At 44.1% G+C, this 27,728-nt stretch overlaps 1 protein-coding gene and 1 long non-coding RNA gene across 2 annotated transcripts in view; both read left to right on the plus strand.

Moving 5' to 3' along the window:
* LOC126203547 (uncharacterized) overlaps window positions 1-15,678 on the plus strand; it is a 103,212-nt gene extending 87,534 nt beyond the window's left edge. The window contains exon 3 of the long non-coding RNA XR_007540293.1: window positions 15,556-15,678. This is a non-coding gene — a long non-coding RNA (uncharacterized LOC126203547). The remainder of the gene's footprint in view (window positions 1-15,555) is intronic.
* A 4,881-nt stretch (window positions 15,679-20,559) lies between these two features.
* LOC126204003 (uncharacterized) overlaps window positions 20,560-27,728 on the plus strand; it is a 35,542-nt gene continuing 28,373 nt past the window's right edge. Inside the window, exon 1 of the mRNA XM_049938434.1 lies at window positions 20,560-20,729. The gene's annotated coding sequence lies outside the window, so the exon portion shown is untranslated. The remainder of the gene's footprint in view (window positions 20,730-27,728) is intronic.

The raw sequence follows: 27,728 nt of genomic DNA on the forward strand, positions 1-27,728 counted from the left end.
ATACCTCCTCATTCTTCTGTAGCGCCACATTTCTTCTTGTCCAAACTATTTATCGTCCATGTTTCACTTCCATACATGGCTACACTCCATACAAATAGTTTCAGAAACGACTTCTTCACACTTAAATCAATACTCGATGTTTACAAATTTCTCTTCTTCAGAAACGCTTTCCTTGCCATTGCCAGTCTACATTTTATATCCTCTCTACTTCGACCACCATCAGTTATTTTGCTCCCCAAATAGCTCAAATGGCTGTGAGCACTATGGGACTTAACATCTGAGCTCATCAGTCCCCTAGAACTTAGAACTACTTAAACCTAACTAACCTAAGGACATCACACAACACCTAGTCATCACGAGGCAGAGAAAATCTCTGACCCCGTCGGGAATCGAACCCGAGAACCCGGGCGTGGGAAGCGAGAACGTTACCGCACGACCACGAGCTGCGGACCCCCAAATAGTAAAACTCCTCTACTACTTTAAGTGTCTCATTTCCTAATCTAATTCCCTAAGCATCACACGACTTAATTCGACTACATTCCATTATCCTCGTTTTGCTTTTGTTGATGTTCATCTTATATCCTCCTTTCAAGACACTGTCCATTCCGTTCAACTGCTCTTCCAAGTCCTTGCTGGCTCTGACACAATTACAATGTCATCGGGGAACCTCAACGTTTTTATTTCTTTTCCATGGACCGTCATCTAGCGCCAACGAATATAAACGAAACAATGTAGTCGTTCCTCTAATAACCGGAGCCGTGGGGCAGCAGTCTATAGTTTTCGCAATATAATACTTTCCAACACATACATTGTTTTTGGAACACCCTGAATTACCGATAATAGTACCACTAAAGCAGAGTTACTAAACACGGTTTTCCTGTACCAAAGAAGACGAAGTTAATATTCCAGAATTTGAATGAACAGCAGCTGGTTCAAATGGCTCTGAGCACTATGGGATTTAACATCTGGGGTCATCAGTCCCCTAGACTTAGAACTACGTAAACCTAACTAATCTAAGGTCATCACACACATCCATGCCCGAGGCAGGATTCGAACATGCGACCGTAGCAGCCGCGTGGTTCCGGACTGAAGCGCCTAGAACCGGTCCGCCACAGCGGCCGGCCAACAGCAGCTGCTAAGATGAGTAACTTAGATCTCTTCGGTGTAGCGAAGCAGTGTAAGTCACTTACAAAGTCAGGTTCCTTTCGGAGTATGCTGCTACAATAAATTAATACTTAACACTCATATATAGCCCCTCGCTTGTCGAAAGATCCATACCAAAGACTGGAAAGCTCCACAGGTCACACCAACACTGAAGAAAGGAAATAGAAGTAATCGGATATATTACAGACCCATATCGCTGGCTTCGATTTACAGTTGCGTTTTGGATCACATACTGTACTCGAAGATTATGAATTAGCTCGAAGAAATTGACACCGTCAGCACGGATTCAGAAAATACCGTTCCTGTGAAACACAGCTTGCACTTCATTCACACGAAGTAACTAGTGCTATCGACGGGTTCGCATATCGGTTCCATATTTCTAGGTTTCCTAATGGACTTTATGCTGTTCCTCAGAAGTACTCCTAATCAAATTGCGTGCCTGCACAAGGCATCTGTGTGGTGCGAAAAGTGACAATTGACTTTAAACAATAAACGTGTGAGGGAATCCACGTGAGTACTAAAGGCAATTTGTTAAATTTCGGTTACACGATAAATCACTTAATTCAACTGCAATGAAGAGCCAATGAAACTGGTACTCCTGTCTAATATCGTGTAGGGCTCCCGTGAGCACGCGGAAGCGCCACAACACGACGTGGCATGGACTCGACAAATGTCTGACGTAGTGCTGGAGTGAACTGACACCATGAATCCTGCAGGCCTGTCCGTAAGTCCGTAAGAGAACGAGGGGGTGCAGATTTCTTCTTTTACCGTACGTTGGAAGGCATCCCAGATATGCTCAATAATGTTGATATCTGGGGATATTGGTGGCCAGCGGAAGTGTTTAAACTCAGTAGAGTGTTCCTGGAGCCAATTTGTAGCAATTCTGGACGTGTAGGGTGTCGCATTGTCCTGCTGGTATTGCCCAAGTCCGTCTGAATGCACAATGGACGTGAATGGATGTAGGTGATCAGACAGAACGCTTACGTACACTTCTCCTGTCACAGTCTTATCCAGAAGTATCAGGGTTCCCGTATCACATAAACTGCACACGCCCCACACTATTACAGAGCCTCCACCAGCTTGAACAGTCCCCTGTTGACATGCACGGTCCATGGATTCATGAGGTTGTCTCCATACCCGTACCAAGCCGCTCGATACAATTTGAAACGAGACTCGTCCGAAAAGCCAACATGTTTCCAGTCATCAACAGTCCAACATCGGTGTTGACGGACCCAGGAAAGGCGTAAAGCTTTGTGTCGTGCAGTCATCAAGGGTACACGCGTGGGCCTTCGGCTCCGAAAGCCCATATCGATGATATTTCGTTGAATGGTTCACACGCTGACACTTGTAGAACACTTGTTAATGGACCAGCACAGAAATTTGCGGAAGGGTTGCACTTTTGTCACATTGAACGATTCTCTTCGGTCGTCGTTGGTCCTGTTCTTGTAAAATCTTTTTCCGGCCGCAGCGATGTCGGAGATTTGATGTTTTACCGGATTCGTGATATTCACGGTACACTCGCGAAATGGTCGTACGGGAAAATCCCAACTTCATCGCTGCCTCGGAGATGGCTGTGTACCATCGCTTAACATCACGTTCAATTCACTTAAATTTTGATAAGCTGCCACTGTAGCAGCAGTAACCGATCTAACAACTGCGTCAGACACTTGTTGTCTTATATAGGCGTTGCCGACCGCAGCGCCGTACTCTGTGTTGTGACTCGGCAAGACAGCCAAGCCACTAGGAGGTGAAGCCGAAAGGCACGAGTTTAAGCCCACGCAGGCTGGCGTGAGGTCTGGAACAGTTAAAGGATTTGAGTCTAGCAAATAAAGTACGTAGCTGTAGGAATACTTAACTTTAATCCATAATTGGTGAACATCGGTCTGAAGGTACATGCATCACAAGATAAATAGCAAATGATAATGGCGCCTTGCTAGGTCGTAGCTAATGACGTAGCTGAAGGCTATGCTAACTATCGTCTCGGCAAATGAGAGCGTAATTTGTCACTGAACCATCGCTAGCAAAGTCGGCTGTACAACTGGGGCGAGTGCTAGGAAGTCTCTCTAGACCTGCCGTGTGGCGGCGCTCGGTCTGCAATCACTGACAGTGGCGGCGCTCGGTCTGCAATCACTGACAGTGGCGACACGCGGGTCCGACGCATACTAACGGACCGCGGCCGATTTAAAGGCTACCACCTAGCAAGTGTGGTGTCTGGCGGTGACATCACACTCTGACTGTTTACATGTATCTGTATTTGAATACGCATGCCTATACCAATTTCTTTAGCGCTTCAGTGTAAATACCTACGGATTACAGTTACGAACAAATTAAATTCGGACCATGACACAGAAAATGTTATTTGGAAGGCGAACCTAAGACTGCGTTTTACTGGCATAACAATTAGAGGATGCAACAGATCTGCAAAAGGGACTTCCTACACTACGCTCGTCCGTCCTCTTAATGGAGCACTGTTGCGCGGTATGGGTTCCGCATCAGATAGGACTGATGGAGGACATCGTGAAAGTTCAAAGAAGGGCAGTCCGCTTTTTATTATCAAGAAATAGGGGAGAGAGAGAGAGAGCGCGTCGCGGACATGATAAGCGGATTGGAGTGGCACTCATTAAAACAAAGGCGTTTTACGCTGCAGCGAGATCTTTTCACGAAATTATGATCACCGACATTCTCCTCCGAATATGGAAATACTTTGTAGACGCGCCCATCTACATATGGAGAAATGATCATCGTAATAAAGTAAGAGAAATCGGATCCCGCACGAAAAATAGTCTGGAGGTTGTTCGATGAGCCCTTTGCCAGGCACTTAAGTGTGAACTGCAGGGTCGTCATGTAGATGTAAAAACGACCGTTTTCTCTGGTTCTGATTGGAGGTTAAATGACTGTTCCACTCATCGCCAGCTTCAGCTGATGGAGCTGTCTGAAGATGACCTTAAACAGGCCGAAACCGGTCATTTTAATAAAATAACCATCTCGATCAAGACCGTTTTTTCACTGATTTCATATATAGAGTACAAGATCGCTGTTTTCAAAAACATGTTACCAGAATTTCTGCATGCCTGTCAGTTTCTGAGAAACTATATTATTTTTTACTGATTAGAGCCTTTCTTTTGCTATTAAATCTCTCTACTGTGGCCGTCATAAACCTCTGGTGTTAATTACCCGTGTTTTATCACTGCTTATCAAACGTCTCCCCGTGGGAGATACAGTAAGGAAAACTTCATTCTTACAAACAATGTGGATTTCTCGGCTCGATATTACTCTACGTGGCTTCTCCCTTCGGAGACCCTCCCACCACGGCATGAATAGAATTGGATCGTATGGGGGCCAGTTACCTGTCTTCGTTCTGAGATTGGAAAATCTAGTAATAACCTCGGGAAAAGGCACTTGTCCGTCGCTTTCAGCAACTGTGGCTGCGGAGAGCCACAGATCATGCAGCACACCTACCGCATTGTCAACTGCGGCTTGCATTATGCACAAAAAAGGTCTTCCGCCGTCGATTCCGAGCGCAATTGTAATTGTAGGAGTTTGGTGAACAGTAGTATAGCTTCATTCTTTCCTCAATTTGCTTTTACGGTAATAACCATGTCAAGACAATAGTTATAGAGTGTACAATCATTCCCAGTAAAGAGCCAGACTTTGAAGGACTATTAAGAACCTGTTAAGAGGAGGTAGGGGGGGATGGGGGAGAAATATTACTCTACAGGCTCCGAGGCATATGAGGTACTCTAAACATACCAATAGGCAAGACAATTAGGAATTGAGTCTGTATGTGAAATGATTTGAGCACAAACAAAAATCACCACAGGTGTAGATCAGGGGTCTCCAAACTACGGCCCGCGGGCCGAAACCGGCCCGCGAGGGCCGGCAAACCGGCCCGCGTTAGCTGGCCGGACATCCCCGGTATCCGGCCCGCCAAATATTTGAGGAGGTACCTAGACTGCCAACAATTGAGTTTCGAGGCCTATCGCGACCAATACACCGCGACATTGTCGGAGCTCTATCTTTACAAAGCGGAAGGTCATGGTTAAACTTGTGGCCATCCAAATAATACACATTGGTTTGTTGCTTGACTCCACCACGAAAACCGAGCGACGTGGCGCAGTGGTTAGACACTGGACTCGCATTCGGGAGGACGACGGTTCAATCCCGCCTCCGGCCATCCTGATTTAGGTTTTCCGCGATTTCCCTAAATCGCTCCAGGCAAATGCCAGAATGGTTCCTTTCAAAGGGCACGGCCGACTTCCTTCCCCGTCCTTCACTAATCCGATGAGACCGATGACCTCACTGTCTGGTCTCCTTCCCCAAAACAACCCAACCCACCACGAAATACTGACATCCCCACTGCTCTTTAAAAATTCTACATTCACTGTCAACCTTTCGTTTCTTTTCCATATTTGCACAGAACTTCACAAAAGATTGTAACCTGAAAATAAAATTGTGCTATTTAATGCTAATAAAACTAGGGAGTAGTCTGCCTAAACAAACTGCAATGAATTTATTTTTAAGGTACTTTAATTACTAAATTAAACACAATTACACTGTAGTTCCACTAAAAAATACAGTGAAAAAATACTCAAGTCGTGCTATACGTATTTCGATTTTCAGATTTCCCGTGTCTCTTCGAATTCAAACTTTGAATTTTCCCACATTTCGTCGTCTCGCCTACTAGTACAGCGCATAAAACACTAAAAAAACTCGTGAGACACTCGCAACATGGACACAATCACGCAACAGAACTATCAAATATATGCTCTGGCTCTGCTACTCGCTACGAGACTACATAACTGAACTTATTGTTGCGCCGCGTGAAATAACAATGGGTTGACATACACTACCTCTGTTACGTCTTGCAGTAATGTGTTGTTAACAATGATTTTGAGATTTCGTTAACTTTGCAGGACGCTTTCGTGAAGAATGTGCAATGACATACTTTTTTGTCGGTGAAATTCGCCAGAATAAAATACGCCAGAATTTCGGTCAGGTACGCCCACCAATCAAAATTATGTAAGTAAATAAAAATCGCAGTTCGTTTTACTGCTAGGTATTCCCACAACCTTAGATTTTTGCGATTTCATCTTTCCTTTAGCCTTACAATACGGTGATCATGGAGTGCTAGGGTGCTTTAATCCCACTAGGTAGATCTTGGCCCTTATGACTTTGTGGAGGAGTCAATGTGGCCAGCGGACTAAAAAGTTTGGAGACCCTGGTGTAGATAATCTGCGTTTGTAATGCTTGCGGTTGAAGGAGCGCAGGAGCATACACTTTCCGACCAGGAAGTTCAGAGACTTATTTTATTCCTGGCGCATACGCGAAGTCAGCGCAGTAACTACTGTGACAGATTGAGCTAACAACTTTAAGCAACAGGTGTCATTCGACCAGGCACTTGTCAACAGTCAGAGATAAGCAGCAGACGTGTGGCCGTAGTGCCTCCGTGTTTTTGTGTCACGGAGCAACGAGCAGTGATTCCATTTCACTTTTGGTCGGTAAAACTGCTTCGGAGTCACGTGTTTCTACGAAAAAGGTTTATGGCGATAATAGTTTAAGTCGTGCAAGAGTGTCTCAGTCGTTTAAACGTTTTAAAGGACACACGTCGCTCGAGGACGAGAGGTCAGGCCGTCCATATGGAAACACTGAGAAAATTTGTGATCGTTTGAAAACCGACCGTCAGTCCCTCATGCCAACTATCGCTGAAGAACTGAACATTTCTGACTCGAGTGTTCAAGCAAAAAAAAAAAAAAAAAAAAAAGGTTCAAATGGCTCTGAGCACTATGGGACTTAACTTCTGAGGTCATCAGTCCCCTAGAACGTAGAACTACTTAAACCTAACTAACCTAAGGACATCACACACATCCATGCCCGAGGCAGGATTCGAACCTGCGACCGTAGCGGTCACGCGGTTCCAGACTGAAGCGCCTAGAACCGCACGATCACACCGGCCGGCTTCAAGACAATCTCCAGAATTTTTTGAAGAAGAGAAACATGCATGGAAAAAGCGTTCCACACTACTTGACTCTCGAACAAAGACAAAGACGCACGCCTACCACTACTTGATTGGAATGAAAAACGAGGCAGTTCCTTTCTGGCTGGCTCAAATGGCTCTGAGCACTATGGGACTCAACTGCTGAGGTCATTAGTCCCCTAGAACTTAGAACTAGTTAAACCTAACTAACCTAAGGACATCACAAACATCCATGCCCGAGGCAGGATTCGAACCTGCGACCGTAGCGGTCCTGCGGTTCCAGACTGCAGCGCCTTTAACCGCACGGCCACTTCGGCCGGCTAGTTCCTTTCTGAAAGAAATCCTTACGGGAGACAAGACATGATGTTATCAATACGATCCTGCCACAAAACGACAACGTGCAGAATGGGCCTCCGATGGTTCGCCTAGGACTGAAGAAGGTGCGAAAGACAAAATCGAAAGTTAAGACAATGCTCGTCGCCTTTTTTGACGCTCACGGCATTCGTTCCCATTGGCACTACGGAAAATTCCCAGTATTTTGTGTGTGTCGTGGATCGGTTTTGGAAGGCGATTCAGAAGGTTCGTCCGCAACAATGGTAGGGGAAGGATTTCTTCTTGCTCAAAGACAATGCGCCCGCTCACTCAGGCTACCGTGTCTAGCGAGAAAACAAGTGCCACTCTCAGTCACCTCCCATATTCACCCACTTTGGCACCGAGTGACTGTTTTATTCCTGAAAGTAAAAATTCATGTCGATGGTCAACGTTCAGACGACATTATCGACTTAGGATACAGTGTCACGCACGGGTTGATTATATTCACAAGGAAGAACTTTTCGGACAGTTTTAAGTGATTGTATAACCGTGCTGAGCGTTGTACTCGACAGGACACACTGAGATGACAAAAGTCGTGGACACACCTCCTAATACCGGCGTAGTGCAGCAACTCAGCGTCGCATGGACTCAACAATTCGCTGGAAATCCTTTGCAGAAATATTGAGCAACACTGCCTCTATAGCCCTCCATAGTTGCGAAGTGTTGCCGGTGCAGAATTTTGTGCACGAACCGACCTCTCGATTATGTCCCGTATACGTTCGAGGGATTCATGTCGGGTGATGTGGGTGACCGAACCATTCGCTCGAAGTATCCAGAACGTTCTTCAAACCAACTGAGAACAACTGTGCCCCGGTGGCATGGCGCGTTGTAATCCATAAAAATTCCATCGTTGTTTGGCTGCAAATGATCTCCAATTAGCTGAATATAACCGTTTCTAGTCGATGATCGGTTCATTTGGAACAGACGACCCACTCCATTCCATGTAAACACAGCAGACACCATTATGGAGCACCACCAGCTTGCACAGTGCCCTGTTGACAACTTGGATTCACATCTTCGTGTGGTCTGCGCCACATTCTAACCCTACCTGCAGCTCTGAGCAACTACAATTGAGCCTCACCTGACCAGATCACAGTTTTCCAGTCGCCTAGGGTGCAATCGATGTGGTCACGAGCCCAGAGAGGCATTTAAGGTGATGTCCTGCTGTTAGCACAGGCATTTGCGTCGGTCGTCTGCTTCCATAGCCCAGTAACGCCAAATTTCGCCGCACTGTCTGAACGCATACCTTCGCCGTACGTCCCACATTCATTTCTGGTTATTTGAGGCAGTATTGCTTGTCTGTTTAGCACTGACAACTCTATGCAAACGTCACTGCTTTCGATCCTTAAGAGAAGGCCGTCGTCCACTGTTTTGTCCGTGGTGAGAGGTAATGCCTGAAATTTGGTATTCTCGGTGCAGCCTTTAGATTAGATTAGATTTACTTTCATTCCAATTGGTCCATAGTGAGGAGGTCCTCCAGGATGTAGAACGTGTCAGAAAAACAATAATACATGACAAATATATACAAGTGAAACAAATAAGCTAATGTACCTTCCACAGGTCCCAAGTGGAATGATAGTACTTTTTTTTAATGAACACTATATGAAAGAATCATTTTATAAACACTCATTTACTAAGATCGCATCAATGCAATGAATTTAATATTTAAAAAATTTATTTATAAGGTAATAAACATATAACAGAACTACTACAATACTTATTTGCAATAAACACATTACTGCACTGAAATGGTGCAGAAGTCAGATCAGTTGGTTCTAGTGAGAAATTCATCAATGGAAAAGAAGGAGTTGGCGACAAACAAATCTTTTAGGCTTCTCTTAAACAGAATTTCATTGGCTGTTAAGCTTTTTATGGCTGCTGGCAAGTTATTAAAAATGTGTGTTCCTGAATAATGCACACCTTTTTGTATTAGACTAAGTGACTTTAAATCCTTGTGAAGATTATTCTTATTTCTAGTACTGATTCCATGAATTGAGCTGTTGGTTTGAAAAAGTGATATATTTTTAATAACAAATTTCATTAAGGAATAAATATATTGGGAAGCAGTAGTTAGTACCCCTAGTTCCCTAAACAGGCATATGCAGGGTGTTCTTGAGTTCACACCACATATAACTCTTACTGCACGTTTTTGTGTCGGGAAAACTTTAGCTTGGCTTGATGAATTACCCCAAAAAATAATCGCATGTGGCATTATGGAATGAAAGTAAGCATAGTATGCCAGCTTTTTCATTTTTATGTCACGTATGTCTGACACAATTCGTATTGCAAGACGCTTCAGCAGTTCTGTGGTGTGCTCCTCCCAGTTGAATTCATTATCAAGCTGTAATCCCAAGAATTTAACAGTGTCCACTTCTTCTATCTTCTTGTCATCGTATGTTAGACATATACTCGTGGGACACCCCTTACAAGTTCTGAACTGCATGTAGTGTGTTTTTTCAAAGTTTAGCGACAAAGAATTGGCTAGGAACCAGTGATTAATGTCCACAAATATTTTACTAGCCGATCTTTCTAAGACTACACTTGATTTGCTATTTATTGCAATGTTTGTATCATCGGCAAACACAACAAACTTGGCATCTGGTAATGTTACTGATGAAAGGTCATAGATATACACAAGAAAAGTAAGGGCCCTAAGATGGAACCTTGTGGAACCCCACACGTAATTAGTTCCCAGTTGTATGATGCCTGATAGCGTAATACATGTCTCTTTTCTAATAACACCGCCTGTCTACGTTTTACTGTTAAGTAGCCAAGTTGTACCTGCGGCTACTAGATGGCGCTCTCGCTGCAATGTCATGTTCACCTGCCGCACTTGTTAACGCGGGCGCCTCAGTCCGTTGCAACCTGTGGCTGTACAGGTATGAGCAGCCCTTAGAGGCTCATATTCACACATTCCTTTTAAATATTTTGTGACTAAAGCCCTTCTGGCCTGTTATTTATTTTGTACGTGACATTTAAGTACTGTCTCTGTCTTGTATTATTAGTCAGTACTTGTTGTTGTTGTTGTGGTCTTCAGTCCTGAGACTAGTTTGATGCAGCTCTCCATGCTACTCTATCATGTGCAAGCTCCTTCATCTCCCAGTACCTACTGCAACCTACATGCTTCTGAATCTGCTTAGTGTATTCATCTCTTGGTCTCCCTCTACGATTTTTACCCTCCACGCTGCCCTCCAATGCTAAATTTGTGATCCCTTGATGCCTCAGAACATGTCCTACCAACCCATCCCTTCTTCTTGTCAAGTTGTGCCACAAACTTCTCTTCTCCCCAATCCTACTCATTACCTCCTCATTAGTTACGTGATCTACCCACCTAATCTTCAACATTCTTCTGTAGCACCACATTTCGAAAGCTTCTATTCTCTTCTTGTCCAAACTATTTATCGTCCACGTTTCACTTCCATACGTGGCTACACTCCATAAAAATACTTTCAGAAACGACATCCTGACATTTAAATCTGTACTCGATGTTAACAAATTTTTCTTCTTCAGAAACGCTTTCCTTGCCATTGCCAGTCTACATTTTATATCTTCTCTACTTCGACCATCATCAGTTATTTTGCTCCCCAAATAGCAGAACTCCTTTACTACTTTAAGTGTCTCATTTCCTAATCTAATTCCCTCAGCATCACCCGCCGGCCGTGGTGGCCGTGCGGTTCTAGGCGCTTCAGTCCGGAACTGCGGGACTGCTACGGTCGCAGGTTCGAATCCTGCTTCGGGCATGGATGTGTGTGATGTCCTTAGGTTAGTTAGGTTTAAGTAGTTCTAAGTTCTAGGGGACTGATGACCTAAAATGTTAAATCCCATAGTGCTCAGAGCCATTTGAACCATCAGCATCACCCGACTTAATTCGACTACATTCCATTATCTTCGTTTTGCTTTTGTTGATGTTAGTCAGTACTTACAGTTTTTTCTTTAAAAAATTTTTCTTCCCATAAATTTGTAATTATGTTATGGACCACTTTAAATGTCTAAATTCCGATGAAGGCACTCTTAGACGTGTTGGAAACTGGTGAATAAGACTAAAAAATTGTGACCGAGGGCTCATTTGTTTCAACTTTCTCAAGCATCTTCGTTACGCATTCGTATGGTCTATACCAACCTGTAACGACTTTGGTAATGCGGCTCTCAATTCGCCCATTGTCTGCCGTTATGCCTACTCGATAAAGCTTTTAAACGCTGCGGCAACACTCCGGAAATGGTTGTACTAGCGTCTCGTTTGCGATGTCCTTTGCCTCGAAAACGTACGAGTTTTGTGCTTCCTGGCGCGTAGCTGGTTCGGGATTCAATTCCCTGACAGGTCATCCTGATTTTTGTTTTCCATACTCTCCACAAACCACACAGTTAAGAAACAGCGTAAACGAGAAATCTTTCAGTAGCGTACACAAGTGCTGATAGAAAATAAATGGCGATAGTGTCAGTTAAGGAGGAAACATTAACTGTAGTGAAAGAGCTACTTACAACTCGGCGGCCCGCCATGCGCTGGCGATTAAGCTGCGACTTACCTGAAAAGAGAAAGAAAACAGGTCAAAAACTCGCCAGAAACAGATCTACAAATAATGTAGCAATGTATGAACGTTCAATGTAACCAAGAGGGGATGTTCGGCATGTATCTGGGAATTCAGAAGTCGCCACAGCTCTGGCAAATACCAGCGTCGGTGGTACTTACAAATACAGCAGTGTTCTGGTAACAACACACCGCCACTGCAACCACAACAATGTCGGAGCTTCCCCAATTTTTTTTATTTTTTATTTTATAAGACTTAACTTCTGAGGTCATCAGTCCCCTAGAACTTAGAACTACTTAAACCTAACTAACCTAAGGACATCACACACATCCATGCGCGAGGCAGGATTCGAACCTGCGACCGTAGCGGTCGCGCGCTTCCAGACTGTAGCGCCTAGAACCGCTCGGCCACTCCGGCCGGCAGCTTCCCCTTAACCACCTCTTAAGGCGTTGTTCATACACTACTGAAAACCAACAGCATTAGATCAATTTGCTTGAAATTTTCTTTTTCTTCTCTACACCAGGAATTAATGCAATCCGTCCCACTACGCTATGATAAACTCAGCAAGTCGTTAACCCCAAACTGTACTGCCAGAATGTTGCTACAACGAAAGAAGGTTGATCGAAACCGAAATAAAAAGAAAACAACAATGCCCTTACTGGGATTTCAAGCAACATTTCCCTACTGGAAATTATTCTCTCTCTCTCTCTCTCTCTCTTTCTTTCTCTCCCCCCCCCCCCACCGTGTGTGTGTGTGTGTGTGTGTGTGTGTGTGTGTGTGTGTGTGTGTGTGTTACAACACCCCCCCCCCCCCTGCTTCCCGGGATTTGCGAAATTACTAGTTGACAATGACCGTGAAATATGAATTTTGACCCGCGTCGGGATAAGGCATCCGAATCCGAAGTAAATAATAATTATTCCACAGGAAACAGGAGACGTTATAACTTGATCGTTATTGAATGAGTAATTTCATTCAATAACGATCGGTAAATGAAACAATGGAAATAATTTGGAAATAAATTTTGTCAGTGGAAATTTTGCCGAAAGAAATGATTAAGTTGTAAAAGCAATTAAAAAATCGGTCGCCAGCTCAACTGATGTGCGACACTACTGTTAAATACGTGAATAATTGTGTCAAAAATAAAGTTTATCTGTTCGTAGCGCAGCAGGTGGAACGGGAACTTTTACGTAAGCGCTGTGTCAGGCTCAGTAGTCATATAAAACAATGTCATAACAATCTAACTACACTTAAACATTAATGGTTAACTTTCAATAAGTATTTTGATTATTATTTTGTTCATAATTTGTCAGCTAAGTGCAATGCTCACAACACAGATAATTATCTATCGAGATTTTGAATAATGGACTGTCATTCTGTCTTTAAAATTACGTACTTTGCACAGTTTAATCTACTCATAATGAAATATATTGCCAATAATTGATTAACTATGTTTTGAATGATAATAATTCATTAATTGGGGGATTGTCAGGTGGAATAAGCTTTATAGTTTCATGAAATATCCCTAAACTAACTTTAGCTGAATATGCACTGAAATAAATCTTAATAATCAAATTTATTACTTCAGTCTATTATTAAGTTACTACGGTTGGCGTAAGCTTATTGAGTGCAACAATTAACTACGATAACCAGTCTGAAATTTACTCTTCACCCTCTATGTAAATAATTCTCGGTTCAACAAGGTAAGGATCGGAAGGAACCTACTTGGTGTTATTGTCGGGTGGAGTGTAACTGCAACACTTCGATTATAAAGTGCTTGTTATTAATTGTTCAACTTGAGAGAAAAGCACAGTCACTGGCAAGCCTTCTACAATTTTATCCTACGAAAATTACGTAGATCTTACTTCCCTCGTTGTCGGTGGATCGACGGAAGTCCACGGCAGCGACACAATGTGGCAGCGGGCTTTTACTGTTGCGACTTGGGCCCACACTGCGCTTCACATTTAAGCCCTCGTTTCTTCAGCGCTATGCCCATTAATCCATAATAACTTGCCCGGCCATGCTTCCAGATATGCCGACCACTAGTTTCCCGTCGTACTTAGATCCACACACTAGCCGTTAGATGTAACACAGCTAGGACTAGCGGCACTCGACTGTACGTCTTACTCCGAGCACGGCGTCACTGCTACTACCACTCGCTGGCGCGCTCATGCGCCCAGCGGCACGAGAAAACAATGTCTCTGACTTCAACGTTAACTAAATATGCCCTGACTTGCCAGTGTTAAATATTACATAATTTAAACATATTATTTATAGTACATGTTTACACTAGACAATACATCGTATACAAACAGCTTCATGTGTTAAGTAAGCGAAAAAATTCACAGCAAGGACTGCGTTGTAGCGTCACTGTGTGTGTGTGTGTGTTTTTTTATTTGTTTTTCGACGAATCTCAACTTTAATGCTGTAAGCGAGTTTCTAACCGCAGTTAATGTTTCTAAGCGAGTTTCAGCCTCCATTTCAAAGAGTTCGTCCACACATACACATGGAGCACCTTCCGCTGCAGTAAAATAAAGCCGGGCCACACAAGCAAAATTTATAGTGTATGTTGTTGTCAAAGATCTTGTGATAAATTCTCTAGACCTCTGAGAGCTGAAAGCTGAAAGAATAGATACATTTATTTGTTCGGGAAAATATACACATACAAACACAACACATCAGACAGTATCTACTGGGTGATCAAAAAGTCAGTATAAATTTGAAAACTGAATAAATCACGGAATAATGTAGATAGAGAGGTACAAATTGACACACATGCTTGGAATGACATGGGCTTTTATTAGAACCAAAAAAAAAAAAAAATACAAACGTTCAAAAAATGTCCGACAGATGGTGCTTCAACTGATCAGAACAGCAATAATTAGCATAAAAAAGTAAGACAAAGCAAAGATGATGTTCTTTACAGGAAATGCTCAATATGTCCACCATCATTCCTCAACAATAGCTGTAGTCGAGGAATAATGTTGTGAACAGCACTGTAAAGCATGTCCGGAGTTATGGTGAGGCATTGGCGTCGGATGTTGTCTTTCAGCATCCCTAGAGATGTCTGTCGATCACGATATGCTTGCGACTTCAGGTAACCCCAAAGCCAATAATCGCACGGACTGAGGTCTGGGGACCTGGGAGGCCAAGCATGGCAAAAGTGGTGGCTGAGCACACGATCATCACCAAACGACGCGCGCGAGAGATCTTTCACGCGTCTAGCAATAGGGGGTGGTTCTAATAAAACCCCATGTCATTACAAGCACATGTGTCAATTTTTACCTCTCTATCTACATTATTCCGTGGTTTATTAAGTTCTCAAATTTATACTGACTCTTTCGACCAAGACCTAACAAAAAATTCCTGGTGTCGTATTCTTGTTCTTCGAACTCAGTTTGGTTGGAACTGACAATTTTTGTAAAGGGTAGAGACAACTTTGATGTTTTCGTCAACCAGTTTTTACAGAATCGCGTCCAAGTATCGGCGCCTCGGATGAAACCGCCAATGTGCTGTCCGCAGGTGGCCGGATGCAGAGGAGCGTCGCGCGCCCGTGGACTGGGGCAGCGGCAGGGACACGCCCGCCTCCAGCGGCAGCGGCAGTGGGGCGGCCAGCCTCGTGGGCGGCGGGGGCGGTGGCGGCACGTACCGCGTGCTGGGGCGCCGCCTCAGCTGGCAGCAGCAGCAGCAGCAGCAGGAGCGCAGGCACCGCTCCGTGGGCGACCTCAGCGGACCCTCCAGGTCGCTGCCGCTGCCGCTGGACGCGGACTTCCGCAGCATCCCGGACCTGAGCGCCGGCGCCGGCTGGCGCAGCGAGGCCCACCTCTGCCCGCAGCCGCCCACGCCGCCCCCGGCCCAGCTGCGGCGGGCTAGGGCCAAGCGCCTCCACCGACAGTTCGGTCTCTACCAGGTCACCCCGGCCGACAACAACTTCGACTACCTGCGCAGGTACGCCCACTCCGCTCTGCTAGGATTTACTTTTCTTTCCTTCGTAATCGAACCGGCTCCTAATACAAGGTGACAATTATTGAACTATATGAAAAAAACAACGTAAATTAGTTACAAACTACGGCGTTCAAACACTTTATTCAAAAAGTAAGCCTCACTAATGATATTCGGACATACACTACTGGCCATTAAAATTGGTACGCCACGAAGAAATGCAGATGATAAACGGGTGTTCATTGGACAAATATACTAGAACTGACATGTGATTACATTTTCATCCAATTTCGGTGCATAGATCCTGAGAAATGAGTATCCAGAACAGCCACCTCTGGCCTTGATACACCTGGGCATTGAGTCAAACAGAGCTTCGATGACATGTACAGGTACAGCTGCCCATGCAACTTCAACACGATACCACAGTTCATCAACAGTAGTGACTGGCGTATTGTGACGAGCCAGTTGTTCGGCCACCATTGACCAGACGTTTTCAATTGGTGAAGGATCTGGAGAATGTGCTGGCCAGGGCAGCAGTCGAACATTTACTGTATCCCTAAAGGCCCGTACAGCACCTGCAACATGCGGTCGTGCATTATCCTGCTGAAATGTAGGGTTTCGGAGGGATCGAATGAAGGGTAGAGCCACGGGTCGTAATACATCTGAAATGTAACGTCCACTGTTCAAAGTGCCGGCAATGCGACCAAGAGGGGACCGAGACGTGTAACCAATGGCATCCCATACCATCACGCCGGTTGGTACGCCAGTATGGCGATGACGAATACACGCTTCCAATGTGCGTTCACCGACATGTCGCCAAACACGGCTGCGACCATCATGATGCTGTAAACAGAACCTGGATTCATCCGAAAAAATGACGTTGCCATTCGTGCACCCAGATTCGTCGTTGAGTACACCATCGCGGGCGTTCCTGTCTGTGATGCAGCGACGGGTAACTGCAGCCATGGTCTCCGAGTTGATAGTCCATGCTGCTGCAAACGTCGTCGAACTGTTCGTGCAGATGGTTGTCGTATTGCCAACGTCCCCATCTGTTCACTCACCGATCGAGACGTGGCCGCACGATCCGTTACACCCATGCGGATAAGATGCCTGTCATGTCGACTGCTAGTGATGGGAGGCCGTTGGGATCCAGCACTGCGTTCCGTATTACCCTCCTCAACCCAGCTATTCCATTTCTGCTAACAGTCATTGGATCTAGACCGACGCGAGCAGCAATGTCTCGATACTCTACACCGCAATCGCGACAGGCTACAATCCGACCTTTATCAAAGTCGGAAACGTGATGGTACGCATTTCTCCTCCTCACACGAGGCATCACAACAACGTTTCACCAGGCAACGCCGGTCAACTGCTGTTTGTGTATGAGAAATCGGTTGGAAACTTTCCTCATGTCAGCACGTTGTAGGTGTCGCCACCGGCGCCAACCTTGTGTGAATGCTCTGAAAAGCTAATCATTTGCATATCACAGCATCTTCTTCCTGTCGGTTAAATTTCTCGTCTGTAGCACGCCATTTTCGTGGTGTAACAATTTTAATGGCCAGTAGTGTATGTTTGATTTGCCTGCTATCATTGGCGATGATGTGGCGCAGACGAATAGAGAAATTCTGCATGACACGCTGAAGTGTTGGAACATTGATGATGTCGATGATCTCCTGAATGGCTGTTTTCAGCTCAGCAATGCTTTTGGGGTTATTGCTGTATACGTTGTCTTTAATATATCCCCACAAAAAGGAGTCGCATGTGTTCAGATCCGGAGAACATGGCGACCAATCGAGGCCCATGCCAGTGGCCTCTTGGTACCTCTGAGCCGGAATGCGGTCCTGAAAGCGCTCCTCCAGGACATCACTCTCCTGATTCGATGGGGTCGAGCTCCGTCTTGCATGAACCACATGTTGTCGAACTCAGAGTCACTTTTGATAAAGGGGATGAAATTATCTTCCAAAATCTTCACGTACTGTTCAGTAGTCACCGTCCAATTAATGAATATCACACCGATTATTCCGTGACTGGACGTTGCACACCACATAGTCACCCGCTGAGGGCGAAGAGACTTCTCGATCTCGAAATGCGGATTCTCAGTCCCCCAATTGCGCCAGTTTTGCTTACTGACGAACCCATCCAAATGAAAGTGGGCTGGGTGGCTAAACCGACCCACATCCACATCAAAGTCCTGTTCGTCAATTCTCTGGGCAATAGTGTTGGCGAAACACTACCTCTGTTCCATGGCCCTAGGGCTAATGGCTGATGGGGCTGAGTTTTGTATGGTAAAGATGAAGGTCTTCAACAATTTGTCGCAGTATCTCCCGGCTGATTGTGCAGCTTGCCTGATCGATTTCCTGGTCTGGTTTTAAACACAGCGCTTGTCTTCTCGATGTTTTCAGGCGTTTTCACCCATTTTGGATGACCGACAATGTCAACACTGGCATCACGAACACTACCCGTTCTCTCAAACTTCCGAATCAAATTCTTGAATGTCATCAGACTTGGACCGATTGCTTTCAGCTTGAACTCGGTCACAAACTCCCTTTGAGCCGCAATAGGGCTGTTATTGCTTGCATAGTAGGACTTCACAAGCGTTCTACGTTCAGGCACATTTTCACGTGTAAATGGACGACAACAAGAGACGTGCGTACACGCGGACTAATACACATCATGCCCCGCGGCCAACCATCCAGTTTGAACGTCCTAACGCAAACCTGTCAGAAGTTACGACGATTGTATTTCATATAGTTCAATAACTATCACGCTGTACATAGTTTTGACCTGCACGTCAGTAGGTGACAGGAAAAGTTTGTTCCTCGACCGTGGCCTTTACCACCCACCTGAAGCCTCAGCACAGACTGTTCTTTCCTCCGCTACACTGTCATAATAGATGTAGCCCACTAAAATAACAATTTTGTTGTGAGGGCCATTTTAACAACACCTGCACGTATGATGTGATAGTTTACAAGAGAAACGCCCTTTGTACGCTCCACATCAATTTTTTTTTTTTTATTTTGCCTGTGCACCCAGACGCGTCTCGCCTTTTTAACAAGGTATCATCAGTGGCGTGTACTGGGGTATCATCAGTGGGGTGCACTGGAATATTAGAAGATTTTTTTCGTTGTCAGATATATACATTTACAAGCACTCCATGGAATTCTTTTTTACAACCAAATGGAAAGGTACTTACAGATCAGTAGGTAATTCATTATTTGTAAAGCAAGCAACTTTCCCTCAGTTGGAAAATCGGTTGAAAGCTTCCAATTTTTCGTGAAGCCACACTGTTTTGGTAACATAACACTGTAACTGCCATTTTCTGTGTCTGGTGTACCACTTGGTAAGTGCTGCCAACTTTCCATGTTTTTTTCTTTCATTTGTCTTTTATTAGACTGTATATACCTTGATGTAAGTTCACTCTATTACACAGGGTAGTCCACTAATCGTGACCGGGCCAAATATCTCACGAAATAAGCGTCAACCAAAAAAACTACAAAGAACGAAACTTTTCTAGCTTGAAGGGGGAAACCAGATAGCGCTATGGTTGTCCCGCTAGATGACGCTGTCATAGGTCAAACGGACATCAACTGCGTTTTTAAATAGGAACCCCCATTTTTTATTACATATTCGTGTAGTACATAAAGAAATATGAATGTTTTAGTTGGACCACTTATTTCGCTTTGTGATAGATGGCGCTGTAATAGTCACAGACACATGGCTCACAATTATAGACGAACAGTTGGTAACAGCTAGTTTTTTTTTTTAAATTAAAATACAGAACGTACGTACGTTTGAACATTTTATTTCGGTTGTTCCAATGTGATACATGTACCTTTGTGAACTTATCATTTCTGAGAACGCATGCTGTTACAGCGTGATTACCGGTAAATACCACACTAATGCAATATATGCTGAAAATGATGTCCGTCAACCTCAATGCATTTGGCAATACTTGTAACGACATTCCTCTCAACAGCGAGCAGTTCGCCTTCCGTGATGTTCGCACATGCAATGACAACGCGCCGACGCATGTTGTCAGGCGTTGTCAGTGGATCACGATAGCAAATATCCTTCAACTTTCCCCACAGAAAGAAATCCGGGGACGTCAGATCCGGTGAACGGGAGGGCCACGGTATGGTGCTTCGACGACCAATCCACCTGTCATGAACTATGCTACTCAACATTAGGCACCCGACATTTTCCCATTGCTTACATCCACCGATAGTTATGCCGATAGGGAAAGACCTGTGCGGGACGCACTAGTGTGGAGGGCTATATCAAACAAGTCATCGGACAGAAAACAACAACAACAACAACAACAGTAACAATAAGAGGGGGAGGAGTAGAGTAATAATGTACGCTGGTGTGTCAGGTTCCACAGCAGTGGGGAGGTGGCGTCTGCCGGCGGCGTGGACGAGGCTCGCCTGCCGCCCCCCGACGACTGCTCGGGCACGTCCGCCTCCACGTCCGCCTCCACCTGCAGCGGCAGCGGCAGAAGCGACCTCTTGGACCCTGAGGAGGAGGAGGAGGAGGAGGAGGAGGAGGAGGAGGAGGGGCAGCTCAGCGCCTGGTGCGTCTCCAAGGCCGCCGCCAGGGGGCAGGACTGCGGCAGCGGCAGCGGCAGAGCCCTCAGCAGAGCCGGGAGCAGCGCCAGTAGCAGCGGCAGCAGCAGCGGAGCCGCGGGTCAGTACGCGGTGCACTCCTCAGACGGCGAGCAGCAGGACGCCAGCGGCAGCTACGTCACCGTCTGCCAGGTGCGTGCTCCCCGTGTTACCCTCCTGTGCTGTGCTGTGCTCTGGTGCCACACGTCGCCCAGGATCTCAGCGGATCAAGCTCTGCGAGTTCTTCCCTCGACCACTATCGCGGTACCTGTGCGCGTGCTTCATCGCGACGTAACTTCTCGTCGGTCCTTGTCAGCATCGAATTTTCTTATTAGGAGAAGACAGAAGGACCTATGTTCTCCTACCTAAAAACATTCTAAGGCCACGATCGCGCGAGTATTTCTTCATTTAAATCAACCGGTTTCGACAGACTTTGCTGTCATCTTCAGGTCTTAAAGAATCTTTTTTGTCATGAAACTTGTTCATTTTAAGTTGAACCTCGCACCAAATTGAAATTTTTGAATGTTTAGAATATGCCCAGCTTATGTATACTGTGTTTTAGTGACGTAACAATCATCTCTGAGTGGTTTTAGCCATTGGCACAAGGTGCTTTATGTTTTTAATTAGTCTACTAAGGACATTGTAATTCTGTCAGAGACAGCAAAGGACTTAGAAGAGCAGTTGAACGGAATGGACAGTGACTTGAAAGGAGGATATAAGATGGACATAAACACAGGCAAAACGAGGATAATGGAACGTAGTCGAATTAAGTCGGGTGATGCTGAAGGAATTAGATTAGGAAATGAGACACTTACAGTAGTAAAGGAGTTTTGCTATTTGGGGAGCAAAATAACTGATGATGGTCGAGCCGGCCAGAGTGGCCGAGCGGTTCTAGGCGCTACAGTCTGGAACCGCGCGACCGCTACGGTTGCAGGTTCGAATCCTGCCTCGGGCATGGATGTGTATGATGTCCGTAGGTTTAAGTAGTTCTAAGTTCTAGGGGACTGATGACCTCAGAATGAAGTCCCATAGTGCTCAGAACCATTGGAACCATTTGATGATGGTCGAAGTAGAGAGGATATAAAATGTAGGCTGGCAATGGCAAGGAAAGCGTTTCTGAAGAAGAGAAGTTTGTTAACATCAAGTAGAGTCGTTTCTGAAAGTATTTGTATGGAATGTAGCCATGTATGGAAGTGAAATATGGACAATAAATAGTTTAGACAAGAAAGAATAGAAGCTTTCGAAATGTGGTGCTACAGATTAGATGGGTAGATCACATAACTAATGAGGAGGTATTGAATAGGACTGGGGAGAAGAGAAGTTTGTGGCACAACTTGACCAGAAGAAGGGATCGGTTCGTAGGACATGTTCTGAGGCATCAAGGTATCACCAATTTAGTATTGGAGGGCATCGTGGAGGGTAAAAATCGTAGAGGGAGACCAAGAGATGAATAGACTAAACAGATAGAGAAGGATGTAGGTTGCAGTAGGTACTGGGAGATGAAGCTTGAACAGCATAGGGTAGCATGGAGAGCTGCATGAAACCAGTCTCAGGACTGAAGACCACCACAACAACAACAAGGACAAACTTTCCATAATGTGCTGTTTTTTATCCACATAACAACACTGGCGGAGGTCCAACTTATAATGCAAACGTTTCGCAAGAAAAATATTTCTTAAGACCTGATCGTGACAGCAAAGTCTCTCGAAACCGGGTAATTTATATAAAGAAATATTTATGCGATCTTAGGTTTAGAATGTTTTTAGCTTGTCAGCATCCTCTTCAAGTGAAGCCGCTGTTCGTTTGGTAGCCCCTCTCTTCTTCTACTTCATAACCTTCTACTCGTGGTGGCCAACTGCCTCGAGTGTTCACGTACTAGGACAGCGTCGGTCGCAGACCGCTCTTGCTGTCGCTCTGCACAGATTCCTCGCCACTGGAGCCGGCTGGTGCTCACCTCTCCACGTCACTCACAACTGCTGTCCGTCCGGTGGTGTTTGTTGTTGTTGTTGTTGTTGTGGTCTCTGCCCTATTTCCTGAGTGACAACGTGCCTGCAACTTCGGGAATCGCACCTGGAACCTTCCCTCCACTGCAGAATCGAACAGCAACTTTGGTGTTCCAAATTGTTGAGCCTTTTTTGGCCACTTGTTGACCTATTGCCTCTTGGCCTTCGTCTCAGGATCTTCGGCCGACGTTCGTTTAACGATTTTTCCGATGCTTCAACAGCACGAGCGGCTGTCTCTATCGAAGGTTCATCCTCTGGTCCGCCACCAGCAGTGATGGGTGAACCTTTGACAATGCCAGCCCTAAGTGCTCCCGAAACGTCACAAAAAATCGTTAAAAAATGTCGGTGAAAGAGCCTGACACAAAAGCCTAGAGGCAATACGTTAAGGGGGGTAGGACGTCAAACGGGCCGACTTGGAGCGGGAGGGGTACAACACGACATTTTAATTTCCACTGTCTATACTTTGACAAATAAAATTCATAAAACTTTGTCAACACGACCAGGAAGGATTCAGGATTCAAACTCATAGCAATGTAAGTTCAAAAGTATAACAAAAAAAATTTTTTTTACGTGTGAAATTTAATCATTCTTTAACTTACTATTGGCTGCATTTGTTGCTAAAGGTACACTTTTCTTCAGAAGTAAGAGAGATTCTTCGATGAACTTACTTATGAAGGAAAGTGTACCTACAGCAACGAATGCAGCCAATAGTAAGTGAAAAAATGATGACATTTCACATGTTAAAAAAAATATATTTTGTTATATTTTTGAACTTGCACTGCGATGAGTGTGAATCCTGAACCCTTCCTGGTCATGCTGACAAAGTTTCATGAATTTATTGGTAAAAGTATAGACAGTGGAAATTAAAATGTCCTGTGGTGACTCTCCTGCTCCAAGTCGGTCAGGTTGACGTCCTATCCCCGCCCCCCCCCCCCCCCCCCTAACTCTGCAAGTGTCAGTCCTTGTAACTTTACGTCTATGGAGACTGCAAAAGTCGTCGCACAGCAGACTATTTGACCGCGCTCCTGCCTTCCACATTCAAGTTTCTTCCAATTCCCCATAAATCAGTCAAGGTGAATGCTGCGATGTTTCTCTGAAGACGACACTGCCCCTTTATTGCGCCATCGTCGCCTCCAGCCCGAGCTTTTGCTCTTTAATTACCGAACTAGTCGTCGACGGGGCGTTAATGCCTATCCTTTGTCCTCAATGTTAGAAACTGTGCTTGCTTTCTTGCTCACTTGCGTGTCTACCCTGCAATGAGCCGTCGACAATGAGGTCACTACTTTCCGATTAAAACACGTGATACAGCAAAAGCAATGGAGTCTTTGTGTCGGCGAGAGTGGAAAAGAACAAGCAACAGCAGTCGCAGTAATACGACATCGTCAATCTTCAGCGTCAAATAGCAGATTCATTCGAAATTAAAAAGCTGCTCGTCGATAAAGAGACGCATATAGTCATAAATGATATCGCTGGTGAATTTCCACCTGTAGTGCGTCTATATCCAAGTTTTCTACTGCTTATGTACGATTGAAGAGACTAAGACATTCGGTATTGTTACTCGGTGCGAGAGAGAAACTACGATCACAGCACGGTAAGAGAAGCAGACACGGCGTTTGCGTTCCTCCGAGTATTCAGTGTTTTCGCAGGCGCAGGTTTCTGAAGGTCAGTGCGCGGACTCGGAATACGTACTGCTGGGTGGGCGTGGTCGTTGCTTCCCCGCTGTCGCGCAGGCCCAACGAGTTAAAATTTCATAGAGTGGCTATAGGTCCGCCATGTTTGAAGCAAATTGAAGTTCTGTCCGCCATGTTTTCTTTAGTCAAGTCATTCGTCTGCTGTGTCCCGCCCCCTTGTAACTGCGTTTGACTTACTTGAAATAGCCCATACTAGCTTTATTTTTTCTAAAACAAGCAATAGACAGCAGTGATTTCAGTGTACACTGACAGCAAAAAGGGATGTTTTTGTCGAAATATGGCTAAACTTTTCGATGTAGATAACACTACAAGACAACTCAAATAAGTCTGTCCATCCACTATAACGTTACTTGTTGCCCATAAATTAATGCAATTAGAGCAGGTACCACCAGAATATTACGGTGAAACTTCTAAACATGCTGTGGTTAACTATTAGAAACAGTAACGGGCGCAGAAATGCGATATTTTTGTCGCTATTTCAAAGTAAACAGTCAAAGCCTCAAAAACCAGTACACTGTGAACGAGAATTTATTTGAAATATGTGTTACATTGCCCAACGGCGAAGCGTTCTTGGGTGGGGTAATTTCACAAATTTTCGTAAGTAGCTGTATGCCTTGGCAGAATAAAAGTGTAGGGTCAGGGCAAATTTCCTTATTTGCTGAGAATAATGGCATACTTTAGCACTGCACTGAAGTTCCAATAGCTCCTTCAACAAACCAACTACATGTTCACTGTTTAACATACAAGAAACTGAACTACATAGCCTTCTTCTCAAACCAGCAACTAAAGTTTGTAACTGCACTATTCTTCTTTTGTGTCGTACACTAAGTTGCTTCATTTGCTTTATCTGCTTCTTTAGTCGCACATTCTCTGCTTGTACTCTGTTATATTGTGTTTTCAACTTCTTAGGGCTTGGGAGACAGTAATTGTGGTCAGCAGAAACAGATATGGGTCCGACAGGCACTGAAAGAATGCAGTTACATCATAAGTTTATAACAGAGTTACACCATAAGATTATAATAGAAAGTATGTAATTCAAAGTAATAAGAACACGGAGTAAAATTACATTATTGACTTACTTTGTGCTAATGATGTCACTGTAACAGCACTATCTTGCAAATTGTCGAAAGATCGCTTTCTGGGTTGTGGTCGTAATACTTTATCTTGATTTTGTAAATGTGGTGGAAAGTTAAAGATAGTAGGTACTGCTTTTGACAAAAGGCGCCTCTGGACATTTGTGTGGTACATATATTTCTCTTCAACCAGTTTTCTCGCTTCATATTTATAACCCATCTTTTAGTAATTTCCTTATCTTTTAAAGGAAATCTGTAATCAACGATAAATAAATTACTTTCCTGCATTTGTCTTAAGCATAATTACAGTTCCAATGCAAATGACTCTTTAATAAACATTAAAAAACGTGTGTCGTATTTCGGTACTAATATACTTACTTATTATATGAAATATTTGTTGTTTTATCGCTGCGATTTGTGCAGTTGAACGCTGAACACACTGCAGGCATGTTGACTTTATATTTTGTAACAAAAAAGTCAACTAGAAAAGTTAAATATTGCAGTAATATCACAACAGCTGACAGACTTCCAACACAAACAACAGTAACGCTTTCCTAATGTTTTGAGTAAGGAGAACATGGCGGCCGAGTTAGCGTTGGTTGCCGCTAGGAGCGCTGTAACTAGTATCTCAGCCACTCTATGAAATTTTAACTCGTTGCGCAGGCCTATACAAACGCCAGCGGGGCGCTCTCACTTACCTTACGTGTTTTGTATCTATATTACGCGTGTTCCAGTGCGTCAATTCTCCAACTGCCGTTCAGAATTCTTACCACCGATGTAAGGTTGCGTTTCAACATCCATTGTTTCAACACAGAATGTTGCCTCCAGCCCAGCATCTGAGCATTAACTACCCTGGTATGTCATACAGCCAGAAAATTTGCTGCGGTTTCCGCCTGAAACACTTGCACGCGTAAGTTCGCTACCTTCAGTCCGGAACCACGTGGCTGCTACGGTCGCAGGTTCGAATCCTGCTTCGGGCATGGATGTGTGTGATGTCCTTAGGTTAGTTAGGTTTACGTAGTTCTAAGTCTAGGGGACTGATGACCTCAGATGTTAAGTCCCATAGTGCTTAGAGCCATTTGAACCACTTTTGAAGACATAACATTACTAAATAAGCAGCAACCAGTCGCAAAATCATGTTATCTTTATTTACTTTTTGCAAATCGATTTCAACTGATAAACAGCCATCATCGGTGCTACAAATACAAGAATAAAAATAATAACAGTGACCAAATGAATAAATGTACATAAAGCAACGTAAAACCAATTAAATGTACATAGACGCATTAAACCATTTAAAATGCACATAAAACTTTACCTGTCAACGTATATGTTCCATGAGTAGTAACAGTGTCTTAAGCACAGGTTAAACCTAAAGTGATACATAGAGAATTGACTATGACAACGAGAAACCATACGGGGGCGCTGCAAAGCAAACCCGCCCTCTATGCGAAAAGATACAGCTAAAATAAAAATGAGAAGAAGAAATGACATACAAAGTGCGGTAAAATATAATGATAAAATACTGAAAAATTTAAAAAATGGATACATTGACAAAGATTCTGTCAACCATATAGTACAATTATATACGCCAAAAAGCGATTGTACAAATTAGTAAAAAAGGAACAAACATAGGTGAGAAGACCATCATAGAAAAATTTTTAAAAACTTTTTTAAAAATTTTAAAATTATTTATCATATTATCGAAGAGCAAAAGTTAATCATAATGCCAAAACGTAAAAACGGTGTTGGCATCCATCTAGCGTACAGTTAATGATATTCAGGAAGATCGGATTTTTTTCGGCAGATGGCGCCACATTGCTGAATGCACGTAAAAGTAAACTAAGTTGAGATAAGAAAATTACGGACACGAACGAAACAAACGTATTAAGGAAACAAGTCCAAATGCAGAAATAAAGTTCTAGCACACTTCATACGTGAGAAAATTAACACAGGCTTGATAGGATGAATTGAGAACTCGTAGGGGCTCTTACGGTGTGCTCATATATCATGAGTCATAAATCCACCATATGTCTGTTGGTGCAGCCGACGAAGATGGCAAAAGCCCAATTTAAAGAGCGTTAACGCAAACTTAGTCACAATAACATAATTCATATGATTAATCTATTTGTCTCCCCCCCCCCCCACCTTTCACTCTTCCCTTTTACTAATTTGGACAATCGCTTTTTGGCGTATATAACTGTACTATGTGGTTGACAAAATCTTTGTGAATGGATACATTTTTGTAAATTTTTCAGTATTTTATCATTATATTTTACCGCACTTTGTATGTCATTTCTTCTTCTCATTTTTATTTTAGCTGTATCTTTTCGCATAGAGGGCGGGTTTGCTTTGCAGCGCCCCCGTATGGTTTCTCGTTGTCAT

The sequence above is a fragment of the Schistocerca nitens genome, chromosome 9 (assembly GCF_023898315.1).
Source record: "Schistocerca nitens isolate TAMUIC-IGC-003100 chromosome 9, iqSchNite1.1, whole genome shotgun sequence".
Taxonomy (NCBI): Eukaryota; Metazoa; Arthropoda; class Insecta; order Orthoptera; family Acrididae; genus Schistocerca; species Schistocerca nitens.